The following is a 14,417-nucleotide window of genomic DNA, read 5'->3' on the forward strand; positions in this document are numbered from 1 at the left end:
AGCAATGTTGATGTGAACATCAAGAAGCTGATAGTTTGTCTTCCAGTTCTGAGACAGGGGAACCTAGAAGTACCCTGTGTATTGTGTATCTGTCCTTGGAGTTCTCCTGTGATGCAGGATCCTTGGGCCCTGGCATTCTGCTCACTTGCTCTGTTCTCCTTCCCTTTAGAAAACTGTTCCTAACCCAAATGTTTCCTGATGGAGGCTCTGACCAGTAATTCTTGACTGTTTCTTCATGGACATGGCGAGCAGATGGCTTTTTTTTCCATTTTCCAGGAGTTTCTTACATACAGTTGGGATCTCCCTCAGTCATACAGAAGTAAAAACCAAAAACCCAAACCTCAACAAAGTAGTCAGATGAGAAATCACAAAAGAAATCACCCTGTCTAGTAGAAGTCCCTGCCACACAGAGCAGTAGCTATGAGAGCAGATGCCCTGTGAAAGCAGATGAAGCAATGAGGCCTTTATAAAGATAACAGGTTCCAATGTTAAAACAGCTCATGGAGAGAAATTCCCTGCTCCTGTAGATCCATATCTCCTGGTGGCATCCACCAAAGTGTTCTCTTCATCTCTTTTCCCAGCTCAAGGCCAGCTGCCTTCAGAATGTGGTGAAGGAGACATCCCTGGGAAAAATCCAGCCCCCAGCTGAAGGGAAGGAATGTGGGAAACCACATGGTCATGAAGAAGGGCTGGACATTGAAACGTGCCTGATGGCAGGAGCAGTGGGCACCTGTCCCTGGGGTCCCTCTGGGAATTCATCCTCTCTTCTCCAGATACAACACGTCACCTTTTGTCACCTGTGGTGTGACGCTGTGACCCCTCAGCAGCTGCCAGGGGAGGGGGTGTACCAGTGAACACACAGCCTGGAGCCCCATCAGGGTCTCTGGTGTAAGAACACACTGGTCCTTTTGCTGCATAGCCCTGGTGCAGAGGAGTCTTCACGGCATGAGCTGGAAGCACAGTCCTTCCCTTCCAACTCCATTTTGCAAAACAGCCAGAGCACTGTTCTTCAGTGCTCCTGCTTGGATGATTTATCCAGGTCACGGTGAGGACAACTGGCTAACTGAGGTTAACAGCTTTCTCAGTTTCATTTCAAAAAGACATTAGCATGGGGGCTGTATTAAACGATGATTTGCCGAATCTTAATTCACTCACTAGGAGAGCTCATGATCAGGTGGAGGACTAAGCTGACAAGCAGGGCTGTGCTGCCAGTCTTTCTATAAAGGGTAGGACCATAACTCAAGCTCCCAGTGCTAAATTACACGTGGCACTCCTTGCACAGAAATCCTGTTGCCTGCTGCAGGGACCCAGGACCACCAGCCTTGGGAGGTCCAGGGCCCCACAACAGGAAATGTATCAGCAGCTGGGACTGGCTCAGAAAAACAGATTGGAGTCCTGCTATCTAGAAGAAGGATGTTGGGAAGAAAATAGGACAAAGATCTATAAAATCAGAAGTGTCATAGGAAGGTGATTAAGGAGTGACTGTTGTGGCCTTTTCCAAGAAAACAGTGGAATTTGTCAGAGGACAGGCTCAAAACAAGCCAAAGGAGGTGGCTTCTTATCCAAGCATGGTCAAACAGGGGAACTCACTGCTACAGGACTTTGCAGAAGCTGGATAAGATCTGAGTTACAGAATTAGTTTGACAAGTCGTGGATGAAAATTCCTCAAGGGCTGTTAAACACAAAGGCTCCCCCTTGGGCTCAGGAAACCCCTTTACCACAGAAGGTGCGTGAGCATTTCGGTAAATTTCACAAGCTTCCCCTGTTCTTCCCAGGGGAAAAGAGCTCTTTCCTAGTCGAGGCCATAAGCTGCTGCCAGACACAGAGCCAGGTGGAACACTGTTCTGTCACAGAATAGTATTATATTTTTATATAACCAGGCTTGATGCTTAATTGGGAGGTTTGTAAGAGGAAGTTGAGAGCTTGGCTGTTTTATCTGCCACTTTCACACTGAAACCAACAGCAAGGCTCAGGTGAATTTGGTATCAGTGGGTAGAGAGATAGGGAAGGGAAGGGAAGGGAAGGGAAGGGAAGGGGAGTTGGAAGAAGCAGTGCCATTCCCACTCTGCCATGCTGTCCTTGCACAAATCAACACACAATCATCCATATGCATATGCAGAACAAAACAAAGGCACATGCCGACCCTCTCCCGCATTCATCCATCTGCCACCATCCACAAACACGGACAAAGGCACACACATCCTGCTCCCACCTTCACTGTGGGCAGTTGGAATGCGGGATTGCCATGCACAGCTCAGCTCACATGCTGGGCTGACTCCTCACACACAGAACAATGGATGATGTGGGAGTAAATAGAACAACATCTTGTAACTTTCCTTCAAATGCAATAAATGTAATCAGTGCATTGTGCTCACATATATTGCAATGTATGTATCACTAGATGTCTGAACATATTCATGGGAATATATTTATCATCACTACATCAAATGAAACAAAATGTCTCCACTTTGACTAATAAGGGGGACACCCCCCAACTCTATTTTAAATACTGTCCTCTGAGCTACTGCTTAGATAAACCAGCAGTGCTGAGCATCCAATATGCTGGTACCTGGTGCTCCAATGTCAAAAGTACCTGATATATTCTACCAGAACCCCAAGCATATTTCACTAGCAAGTTGTTAAAAAAGACACATTTTTTTTAATGGCTTTTGTGTGGTGCTGAAGGGGATGACAAGTAGATACCAGGTTCAGCAAGTAATGCTGCAGTGTGCAGCAGCAGGAGTTCCCTGGGTTTCCAGGATCAGCTCTCCTCACCCCTGTTTGCCACGTGGATCTGAAGGAGACCTTGTGGCTGGAGTCCACTGAGGAATGCTGGTGCCTGAGCAGACATCAGGCAGACAGCTCAGAGGTGGGAGCAATGTGCTTTCCCAAGCCAGGCTCACACACAGGGGAGCACACTGAGCAAAGGGTCTGACTTCTACAGCTTCTGAAATTCGGGGGTTGGTGGTGGGGCAGGGGCCAGCAGACCCAGCATGGGGTAGACCAGCATAGGCTACCCAGCAGGCCTGCAGCAGGAACAAGGGTGCTCCCACCCTGATGTCCAGGAGCAAGCTGAGGGTTTTGTCCACAGCAGCATGGCTGAACAGCTCTGAGCAATCCTAATCTCCTGGCTCACAGTATGTAAATGTCACTACTAGCCAGGACAGCACTGCCCTGGGGCAGTGTTTTTGTGGCCATCCTCTTCTTGTTTCACCAAGGTCAGCAGCAGAGCAACACCCACAACATCTGTGCATGACAGCCATCACACCCCCACAGCAACTGCAATCCCACCACCCATTCACAGCCAGCAGAGCTGCAGCCATCTCCCTGCTGCCTCCCATCTTCCCCTCCTCACTGGGAGGTGACAGACTCTACTCTCACATCTTCAGCCCTTCCTTACACTGCCATGTAAACAAGAGCAGCAGATTATTATTATTATTATTGATGTGAATGCATCAAATAGAGAGTTCCCTTCTCATCCTGGGCTGCTGAGCTAGAGTGGACTGGTATCTTCTCCTACCTGCTCCAAGCTGCCTTCCGTAGCTGGTGGCTGGCCCCCAGGTCCTGGCTGAGCTGCTGCTCTGGCTGCATTTCTGCTCCAGGTCTGCCTGCCTCTCCCTCTGCTTGGTCTGCAGTTGATAGATCCTCTGCTCTTGAGCATCCAGCTATTGACCCGCCCAGGGAAAGAAAGAAAAAATGGAAAAAAAAATCAATTAATACTAAACGGCTTAACAAAACCCCGAACAGCACAGACCTGATGCTGCTGGGGGTGGGGATTGGCAGGAGGAGACACCCCCCACACATTAGCTGCAAAAACCTGATGTTCTGGGGACAGGAAGCCAATATGGTAGGTGTGATTTGACATGCTTGCCCGCAGCAGGCAGACATGTCCAGCTCGGGAAGGCAGAAACCCTGCTGACTGGGGCACCTGCCTCTGCTCACAGAAGGGTGTCAGACTCCCGCAGTGAGGGAAGCAAAGAGCAGCTGAGCAAGGCCAAAATTATTCTAACCAGTAACCAAACACCCAGCTCCTGTTGCAGCTGTGTGTTGAGCTCTTCAGGCATTTTCCCTGTGTCTGCTGCCTCAGAGCAGAGCAGAAGGGGCTCAGGCACCCCACAGCCTGTCCGTCTGCCTGAACAGAAGCAGCTCTGTGGATTCAGCATATTCACTTCTTGGTGTCCCAGTCTAAGCTGTTTGCACAAGGCAGAAGCAGGGAAGAATCATAATTGTCAACCAAGGAGCATTGGCATGACAAGACTCAAGTACTGACCCCAGCGCAGAGCCACTCTCCTCGCTACCTTGGCCATTTACTCCTCATGGATGCTGCTCATCTTCTTGTGATGGGCAAGAGAAGCCACAGGCAGCAGGCACTGTATGGCTCCTGCCCTGCTAAGGATGGGGAGGCAAGAGAAAATGCTGCCCATGCAGCTTAGGAGTTGGTCTGCTTGGTGGTTTAAATTCAGCATAAGAACTCCTCTGCATTGCTGGCTGGGGATTGCCCTGCCATAACCAAGGGTCCTGCTTGCAGGTGAGAACAGCATCCTTCTGTAGAACAGCTACTCAGATATACCCAGAAGCAGCCCTGTGCTCAAGCTGGCAGCCCTCCAGCCCTCAGGCAGGCCCTGCTGCATGGGGGGTCCTCCCAATGTTTCCCAGAGGCTTCGCCCTCTGGGCGTGTGTCCATCTGTCCTTCCAGCGCTGCCACTGCCCTTGGACCCCCTGAGCCACTTGTGCTCCACACTGCTGCCAGGAACAGCTGCCAGCAACACCACCAACATCTAACAACACTGGCAGCAACAGAGGGGCCTCATCAATGTTCACTGACTTGCTAAACCTACAGAGGATTTCGATATTAATTAATGCTAACTGATTAGTAAAACATATTTATTGAAGACTGTCACCCTGATGTCAACATTCAATAAATATACTAATAATCAATTTGCATGTAATTAACACGAAATCATGTTAATGTCTACATTAAAGATGTATTTCAGCACACACAGGCAGAGTGCAGCCCATAGTGCCAGGTCCTGGCTGCCACTGACTGGGGGGCTGAGTGGTGTGCCAGGTCACAGAGGGGCACTGGGAGGTCCTTGGCAGAAGGGTGAGCGTCCACCAGCAGCAGCAGACTGGATAGATTCCAAAACCATAGGCTCACAAAGCTTTGTCAACAGGGATAATGAGAGATACCTTAGAGATGGAGGGGAGCTGATGTCTCCCCCTCATCGTCCCCCTCCCCCAGCTGCCAGGCAGGTGAGTGCTTTTGGCAGGCAGGGTGATTCTAGGATTTTCAGTGCAATGAAGCTCCCTGCCAGCTCTCGGGCACCAGGAGTGCCTGTGACAACAGGGCACGTCACATGGCTCCATGGAGCAGCATCTCCCCGTGGGTCTGAGGTGGCCAAGGGGCGCATCCTGCCCAAAGCTGCACTGCCTGCCCTAGCCTCCCTCCTTCCCATGCCATTCAGACAATCCCACCTTTCTTCTGTCCCAGTGCAGCCCCACGCAGCGATGTGCTTGCAGCAGGAAAGAAGGTGGCATGTTTAGGGTGAGCATCCCCCACCCCCACCCCTTCTCCTCTCATTTAAGTGGAATCAATTGTGCCATTTCTGCTTTGCTTTTCAAAAGCAATTACTTTCATGTCATTTTTACAGACATGCACGGAGAGCGAGAGAGTGAGGGCTTGATTATGCCCCCTCCCATCCCCATCGTATGGCTTCCGCAGTGGTGGTGAAGTATTAAATTAAATGAGGTATCTATGGAGCGGCGATGGTTTCAGGTCAGAGGCGCTATGGAAAGCTGTATGCTGCACTGCTCCTGTATATGTAAATGGATATATTAAAACCACTGATGTCAACTTGCAGCACTCATCTCTTCTGCTCTCGGGTGATCAAAGCTGATTGCAGAGGCAATTACTGCGAAGGAAAAGAAAATCACGGCCTCCTGCTCATCCCTGAGCTACTGGAGTTTAATTGCTTAGTGTAGCTGAAGCTGCCTCTCCATCTCCCTGGTATGCACACACATGGGGGAGCATCTCACGCCTAGAGACAGACAGGAATGGGCATTTTTGGGGATGGGTGGGGAGAAGCACCCGAAGCAGGGGAAGACCACAACATGAAAAATAATGATGCTTAAAAATGAATTAGACCACTACAGCAGGCAGGGCTGTATCTTAGCAAGCCACTGGATCGATAGCACAGGGAAACAGGGCAGCATAAATACATGCCTGTGAGACAGCCTCTCCTGTTCTGTGGTCTCTGGTCCAGGATTTACAGTAAGGCTGCTTCAGTCTTTTACAGGATGTGGCTAATCAGACTCCCAAATTCTGGTGACACAAGTAAGAATCATGACCCCTGTTTTACAGCTGAAATCACTTGAAGGGAAGGTGTCGGTGCTGTCCTGAGGAGTCCCAGCTCCTCACCCTGGTCGTACCTTTGTGTTTCACGTGGGATTCTGCAGGTGCACCACAAAGGCAGAGGACACTTTTTAGGCAGGGAATACTGTAATGCAAACACAACACTTGGTTAAGTTACCATCAGCCCTGTGCCACACACCTGCCCAAGCTGCCCATCTGTACCACGGGGTCACCTCTGTGCTGGTCAGGCTTTGGCTGTGGAGCCTGATCTGTTCTGAAGCAGAGCTCAGCATGTGCTCTTTGTATGCACACCTGTACCTGGCCTGAAGCAGGGCTGAGCAAAGGGTAAGGCATCAGATCTGCCACTAGCATGTAACAAGGGAGCAGAGGGGCAGCAAGAAGGTGGGGAGGGGGGCAAACAAAAGACCTGCCTTCCCACCTGAAGGAAGACACAGCCACCCCTGTGGCACTGCAGGGGTGTTGGCAGCACACTCACTCAAGGCAGGAGAGGCCCCAAGGATGTACTGTCTGCTGTAGCCCAGTTCTCTCCGATGGCTGCACCTCTCCTTCCAGCCTTGGCCAGGATGAGCACTCCTGTGAAACCATCCTCACCTGACACCTGGGGAATAGGACAGATCCAGAGAAATCCAGGTGCTGCAGTGCATAGCCAGAGCAGCCACCAGCAGCAATTCCCTCAAAGGCAGAGGAACAAAAATGCCTAATGGTGAGAACAGTTCTGCCATCCCACAGCTGCATTTGGGAATGATGAGTCTGGCCCCAACAGAAAGTGTTTACAAATTATAAGTGCTAAGTTACTTCTTCTGAATTTTTGACCCTTGTGGGTTTTGCTTTTTTGCTTTTCTCCTGAAGCACTGGAAAGTGAAGGATAGGTTTTGGGTTTTTTTAATTGCAACCAAAGCCTGAGATTCTGTTCTTCCTGCTTGATTTTACAACAGGAGCTTCAAAAAACCAACAGAAAATGAGGAAACCCAGAAATGAGCCTTGTGATCTGCGCTGGCTGCAGGAGTGCCAGAAGCCCTCAGCAGTGCTGCCTGGCCTCTGCACATGGGTGGGCTCTGCCACGCAGCCTCCTCCCTGCCCTGTGAATCCAGATTTTCAACTCAAGGGTGCAATTCCTTTTTTATGAGCTGCCTGTCTCTTTTTGTTTAGCTAAGAGTGCTTGGAGCCCTTCCCCCACCTCCTTTTCCACTGCTGCTCTGGTTTTATTCAATTCAACACTTGAGGGAACTGCAGATGAAATGTCTCTGAATCTAAATTGCCAGCGATAGATCTAACAGCCTTTTTCCCTCTCCCCTCCCCGCGCTCCCCTCAGACAGAAAGCTCCAGCACAGTGTCTGCAGCTGCAGAGGGGCAGCAGCAGGGTGGGGGCGCGGCAGGGAGGGCAGGGGGTGCCAGCCCCAGTGCAGCAGGTGGAGGGGCTGGGCACCCCTCGCCGCTGGCGCGCCTGGGCTGCCGTGGGGCTTGTCATGCTGCCTGGGCAAATGCTGTAGGAAGGGCTAAACTTTTTCTTTCCACAGGGAAAACCCTTGACCTTAGAGCATAGAAAAATAGTCAAAAGGAAAAATAAGACAAAGAGAAAGGAGGAATCAAAGCTGGGAGACACAGAGGAATTAGGAGCTCGAAGGAGTCTGTGCATGGGGAAGAGGCTCTAGAGCAGTCCTGTGGAGCAGCTCCCTCCACAGAGCTGGCATTCATGGCATTATCTTCATGCTGGGGAAATTAAATTATTTTTGGCTGCAGAGAAAAATAATAAAATATTGTCAGAATATTACTGGAACAATAAATATTTTTTTTCTGAGTTTGGAGACAGAACATGAAGCTTTAAGTGTAATGAGAAATTAAATACTTCACTGGACTCTAAAGCCTGGTAATACTGAATCCTAAAGACAACAGCTTAAAAATATCCACTTTGCAATGTAAATACTATTCTATGGAAAAGACCAGTTAGTGTGTTAATCCACAACTGCAAATGGTGCCCATTTCCACTCAGATAATAAAAACCACAACTGACCTCTGTCTTGCTCCCATAGTCCTTAAGTCCCATTCACTCTTCATACACAGGTGGTATGGAAAATTCCCTCCCAATGGAAAGAGATGTTGAGAACAAAACAAATAAATGGAGTATAAAAATAAACCAAGAAGCATCAAGCTGACTGCATTATAGATTTTCATACTACATTAAAAGAAAATCTGCCTTTGGGTGTCTGTTAGGATCACAGAATCCTGCTGTAGGATCTGTGGCCTGTGCAGGGTCTGGAACTGCGCAGGTTTCCACAGAAATATGGCTTATTATTTGCAGTGAGAGCTTCCTCATCACAAGAGGTTTTCTGCTGTGGATCCAGCACTTTTACACCTGTCATGAGGAATAATCAGACAGCCTGGCTTGGTTTGAAGCACTGAAAAGGGCACTGCTGGGAAAATGTGTGTTTTCACACACTGTGTGTGAAAAGGAGCAGAAAAGGGATCATATGGCAACGTCTGAACACCACCAAGACAGTCCCTCTGGCAGAGCTCTGGATTGCACCAGTGGAAAAGTCGGGGTTTTCTGATGAAACAAGAAATCTGCTACTAGGCAGCTCAGATAATACAAATCTTCCCAGCCTGATGCGCTGGGCGAAGGGTGCAGACATGTTCCTCCCACCACTCATTTCCCCTCGCTGCAGCATCCCTCATCCCTGCCTGGAGAATCAGCTGATGGCACACGAAACACAACTCACTGGGCACACACCGAAGTGACAAGCACAGGGGCTGCTTTTCAGGAGCAATGGACCTGGGCAGCTTCTGTGAGCATCACATGGATGCTGGATGCTGAGGAAGGGGAAGCAGAAGCTGTAAAATTACTACACTCATCATTGACAGGCACATGCTCTCACGAGAGTGAGGGGAAGCTCAGAAAAAAAAGACAAATGCTGGACTGAATAGACAGAGGATCACAGACAAACACAGGAGTAAACAAAAATTAAAAATTTAGCAGCTTATTCTGAGGTCCTGGTGGCTACAGTGATGTTACTGCCAGGGTGCAAACCAGAGCAGTTTATGATGGAAGATCATTGACACAGAAATCAACCTGGTTGCTCAGTGTCTGGATGATGAACAGCACCAAAAAGGGCCTCTACAAACCAGCTGGTTTCCACTTCTTTACCACGGCCATGAGACAGTCCTGATGCTCACAACTGTGCCTCCACTGCAGCAGCTTTGGGCACCTACCTGCTTCCACTGACTGACCATGGCTGCAGGCACGTGTGGAAATACTGAATAACAACCAAGAACCAAGAACTTCAACTGGAAAAACCCTCAAGGAAATTCTTGAGATTTCTTGAAGACACAACTTCCCCAAGGAAACACCTGAGATGCAAATATGAGAACTTGATACACACGGCTGTATCACCCTGCTGTTTGCTTTAAAGTCAGTCCATGTGTGCTCACTGGAGACCAAGGACATGCAAAAAAAACCCCACAGGTGAAGGCTGTGGCTTTTGAAGCTGCTGCCAGTGACTCCAGGTTGCTTTAGCGACAGCTGAGGCACATCTGTCAATACTGAGAGCCCTATCATATCTGGATAAAGAAATACACAGTGCTTATAAACACTGTAATGGAAACCTTTTCTGTGAACAAGTTGCAGCCATGATGCAGAGCCCCACTTCACCCATTTTCATGACTGAGGCTTTAGCAAGGAAGCAAACCTCAGCTCCAGTCTCCTTTTCAGGCTGTATGAGCTGTCAGCCCCAGCTACCCACCACACCCCAGACACTCCTGATTCTGCAGCTCAGCAGCAGCCCTCATGAAAACAGCTCTTCTGAGGGGACAGGAACTCCCAGCACAGGCTGTCACTTACTGAACACCGCTCTGAATCCTGCGTTTAAGAGATCTCCCTTGTCTGGAGCAAGGCCTGCCGACGAGAGAATGCAGCTTGAGCTGAAGCAAGCAGATGGCCCCTGTAGACAGCAAGAGCAGACACAGCAAGGGCTCCAGGGCAGTGCAGTGCAGCAGGGAGCAGGCACTGATCTTACCTGGGCTAACAGCTGCCCTGCCAAACAGCGGGACTGGGCTGAGTTCTGGGAGCACCAGCACGGTGCCCTCGCTGCCCTGGCACAGGCAGGTCCAGCTGCAGGAGCCTGGCACAGGTCCCAGGGGAGTGGCAGTCCCATGGGCAGATTGAGGCTGGCAGTGGAGCCCCTCTCCCTCTGCAGAGCTCCCAAAGGCAGTGAGGTTCTCACAGAACCTCATCAGCCGTTGCTGACAGGTTTCAAGGTGAGATGGAAAAGTGTCGCGTAGCTGAAAGTAAAAGGTAGGAGGAAGACTTTAACCTCACACTGCAATCATGCTAGCTTTGTCAGAATAAAAGCCAGAGCCAAATCCTGCTGCCTCACAACTTCCCACTCTGGAAAGTGCTCAGGCACAGACAATTTCCACTGGCTGCCCCTTGCAGGCACGAGGGAGAGGCTCCAGCATCATCAGCACAGCAGCACCACCAACGAATGCTGCAGCAGTAACCCAAGGCTGTGGGGACGCAAAGCAACAAGGTCACACGATGTGTCCAAGAGCCCTTGGAAAGGAAAAGGCTCTCAAGATATTGCAGAGGGAAGCTCAGAATTGCTCTCAGTTCATTAGGCTTTGCCTGAGGGGTTTTCTTCCAATATTAACTACAAACAAGCTTAAGGGTTTGTGCATGCAATGCAGAAAGGTGAAGGGGAAGATTTACCAAAAGCCATTTGTAAATATGCTAAGGCAATTCATATCTGTTTTTAAAACTCATCAAATATCCTGCGTACTAAGTCACCTTAAACAAGAACGTTGAAAAAGATCTGTCAATACAACAGCACCTTTTTCTGCACAGAAATTTTACATCAATGCTGGCTAAGAGTCCCTGCATAAATTACACATCGCAGAACACACAGTGCAATTTCCTTCCCTCCAGGCACCGACACTGTGTTCCCTGCAGCCCGCCTGCTCCTCCGAGCTTTATGACCCCGGTGAGATGAGCTCTCGCTGTTTTTTTCCTCGTTACATTCTGATATTTCAAAGCATGGCCTGTTCTCACTCCCATCTCCCTGCTTCACATTATTAATGAATTGGAAAGCAGACATCATTAGTTTTTGGAGACCATTTCTTTTAAAATTTACAGAACCCTTCATCTGAATCCCCAGAGCCAGTCTGCTGTTCTCATCTTGGAATCTTATTAGCATCATATCTCCTGGATCCTGCCATGCAAACTGCATTGCTATGCACTTTCCAGCACTTGACCCTTTTGCGGACAGAATTAATTTTCTCTTTGAAGCCGGAGCAGCATGCTGTTGTGCTTGTTAAAGGAATAAAACTCATGGTGGAAGAGAGGAAATAAGCAGAGGTTATTCTCAGTTAAATATAGGCCACAATGAGTTTTATATAGGCGGGCTGAGAGAGATTGGCCAAAAGAAATAATAGATTGATGACGCTTTATTACCAGAAACACTTCCCAAAATAGCAGGCAAATAAACAGATGGATAATGCTCACTGGGAATTTCTGGGTTTATAGCTTCTCCTGTTCAGTAGCATCACCCTTCTTTGCAACAATATGAATCTGTAACCTGTATCCAAAATACAATATCCTGTTTCTGTATCCAAAATACCCCCAGAGTTGTGGTGAATTAATGGTGACTTTTGGTGGAATTAATCTGAAAAATGCAAAGAACCAGAATTTGCTCCTTGCTCCTGGCAATGGAAAGGTGCCCAACTTCCTATGAAGTGCCTAAATTAAAGCCCTGGTACAAAGAGGTCTTTCTCTAAAAGAGTGTAATATCTAGCACCCCAAGAACATCCGTGTCATTGCTACTATCCCCTTAAAAGGCACAATGTCCCTAGCATCTGAAGTAAAGTAGTACTAGAAAATGTAAAGTGTTTGTTGCTCAGTCTGGGCTATTTCTTATTGCACAGGACTCCTGGGACTGAAAAATGTCCCTCCCTCATCTGCAGTGTTTTTACAATTTTGCTTCTGCTGTCTGGTTTCAGCAGCAATATTTACTATGACTGCTCTAGAGGAAATTCCTTAGATGAAGATTTCATCCCTTTCCAAAAACTCATCAGGAATATGTTAAGAAAAACTGACAAGTTTATTTAAGTAACTTCTTGCAAAAAATACAAAGCCAGAGAGCCCAGAATAGGAGAGCAAGTCTTACACCTTCACTATCAGTAATGGGACCAGGCTGGACTCAGGAACTGGAACAGGTCTTGCATGGTTCACACAACTGGCCGTGGGGTGGGTCACCAGTTTAAATTGACAGCTGACTGGATTGCTCCTTTCTTATGGCTGGGCAGTGGTCCAAGTGAAAGGCGGAAAGAGGAATCCAGCTCATACCAATCACAAAAGGAAGCCACAACCCTGGAGTCCCACTCATGTCATGGAGTCTAAAGGAAGAGTAAAAGCTCCTGAGCCAGGCAGGACTGGAAGCAGTTCATTCTTCTCTGCACACACCTACCCTGTCCATCAGAGCCAGCCCAGAGGTCAGCCCTGGAGATGGTCTTTGCCTTTGAAGGTTGGTTTTGCCTCGTTTAGCTCACAAACAGCCAAATCTTGACAGCACCATCCAGGCACTTCCAACACTCCAGGGGCCATGTCAGAGGCATACCCAGCACCCCAGTCACCTCTCCCTCCCCTTCCTATCTTGCCATGACTCATAACATTGGTCTGCCTGGGAAAGAAAAGATCCCAGGCACAGTACCTCAGGCAGTGGTAGGACAGTGCTCCATGGTGTACAGCAAACCCAAATGTATTTTCCAGGCTACTGTGCTAGTAACACTGGGTGAGCGAGTGTCATGTCCATTACCTTATCCTTTAACCTGTCCTCCAAAGAGCGAGAACTGTACTCACTCTTTTCTCCTCTTCACCTTCTGAAAACGTGGCAGCTGGTGCAGGATTCGTCAGGCAGACGGTGTTACAGCGGCAGCACAAGTGCCAGAGACAGACTGGCAAGAGCTTATGAATAGCACAGTGGATGATCTATAGCCAAAGCCATGGGCAAGTGCTAGCCATTAGTCTGGGCGCTGGTAATGCACTCCCTGAGTCCATTACTCACCAATCCATCAGGCAGCCTGCTACAGACAGAGAGATTCCAGCACTTCTAAATCTGTAAAGCGATGGCTGGCAGCCTGCACTACATGCCCTAGGTTACAAGGGCATGGAGGAAGACAATTCATTTTATGTCATAGCCAGTATTTCTTCTTCTCCTTTTCTGTGTGTACTTAAGAAATGGACCTTCTATTATCTGCAGATTGATAGCCAAGAGAATGCTCTGGTGTCTCTGATCACATTTACTACTGAGAAAGCTTTCAAAGGACGACGAACCTCACAGCTCTCATTAGGTGGACTAAGGATGGAAACATGCACATGTGTAGATGGAATTTCTTAATTTATGAACAGTGCTTACAGTAGCACTATTTTAGAAAAATACTACAATTACAAAACATTATTGTAACATTAGATATGACAGAATCAAGGTTACCAGCATAATCTGGGATCTTCTGCATAAGCATTTGCTATGGGCTCTGATGCACATCTGACACTATCCTGTACTTATTAATTCATACATGCACAGAAAAGGCATCAGTCAGTGCTTCCTACCACAGCGCAGCGTATGGCTCCAGCTCCAACTTGCATTTAGTGCCCACTTTTCAAACCTCACAGAACTTTGCTGTTAATCTGCTTGTGGAATTTCTGACATTCATCACTGTCATTCTGCAAGGGCAGTCCCTAATCTCAACACCCCTGCAAGAAAAAAGTTTTATCATCTGCACTTTCCAAGTGCCAAGTAGAGACAGAGAGAGACTCAAGTGCAAGACTTGTCCTCTAATTTTAGACACTTGGTTCAAGGTGTCTAGTTCTAATTTGTGAAGCACTTACCAGCTTTATAGCACGTCGTATGTTTCAAGCAAAACTGTGGGTGCTCAGCAATTCCACAAAGAAATACATTCCTGCTCCAGCTGTGGAAGACAAGGAGTTATCTGCAAGGATCTGGCTTGTGTGCTGCCTCCAGTACCACACGAACCACCACAACCCTACAGCTGTATC

The sequence above is a fragment of the Pyrgilauda ruficollis genome, unplaced genomic scaffold, assembly GCF_017590135.1.
Source record: "Pyrgilauda ruficollis isolate IOZ18807 unplaced genomic scaffold, ASM1759013v1 scaffold117, whole genome shotgun sequence".
Lineage (NCBI taxonomy): Eukaryota > Metazoa > Chordata > Aves > Passeriformes > Passeridae > Pyrgilauda > Pyrgilauda ruficollis.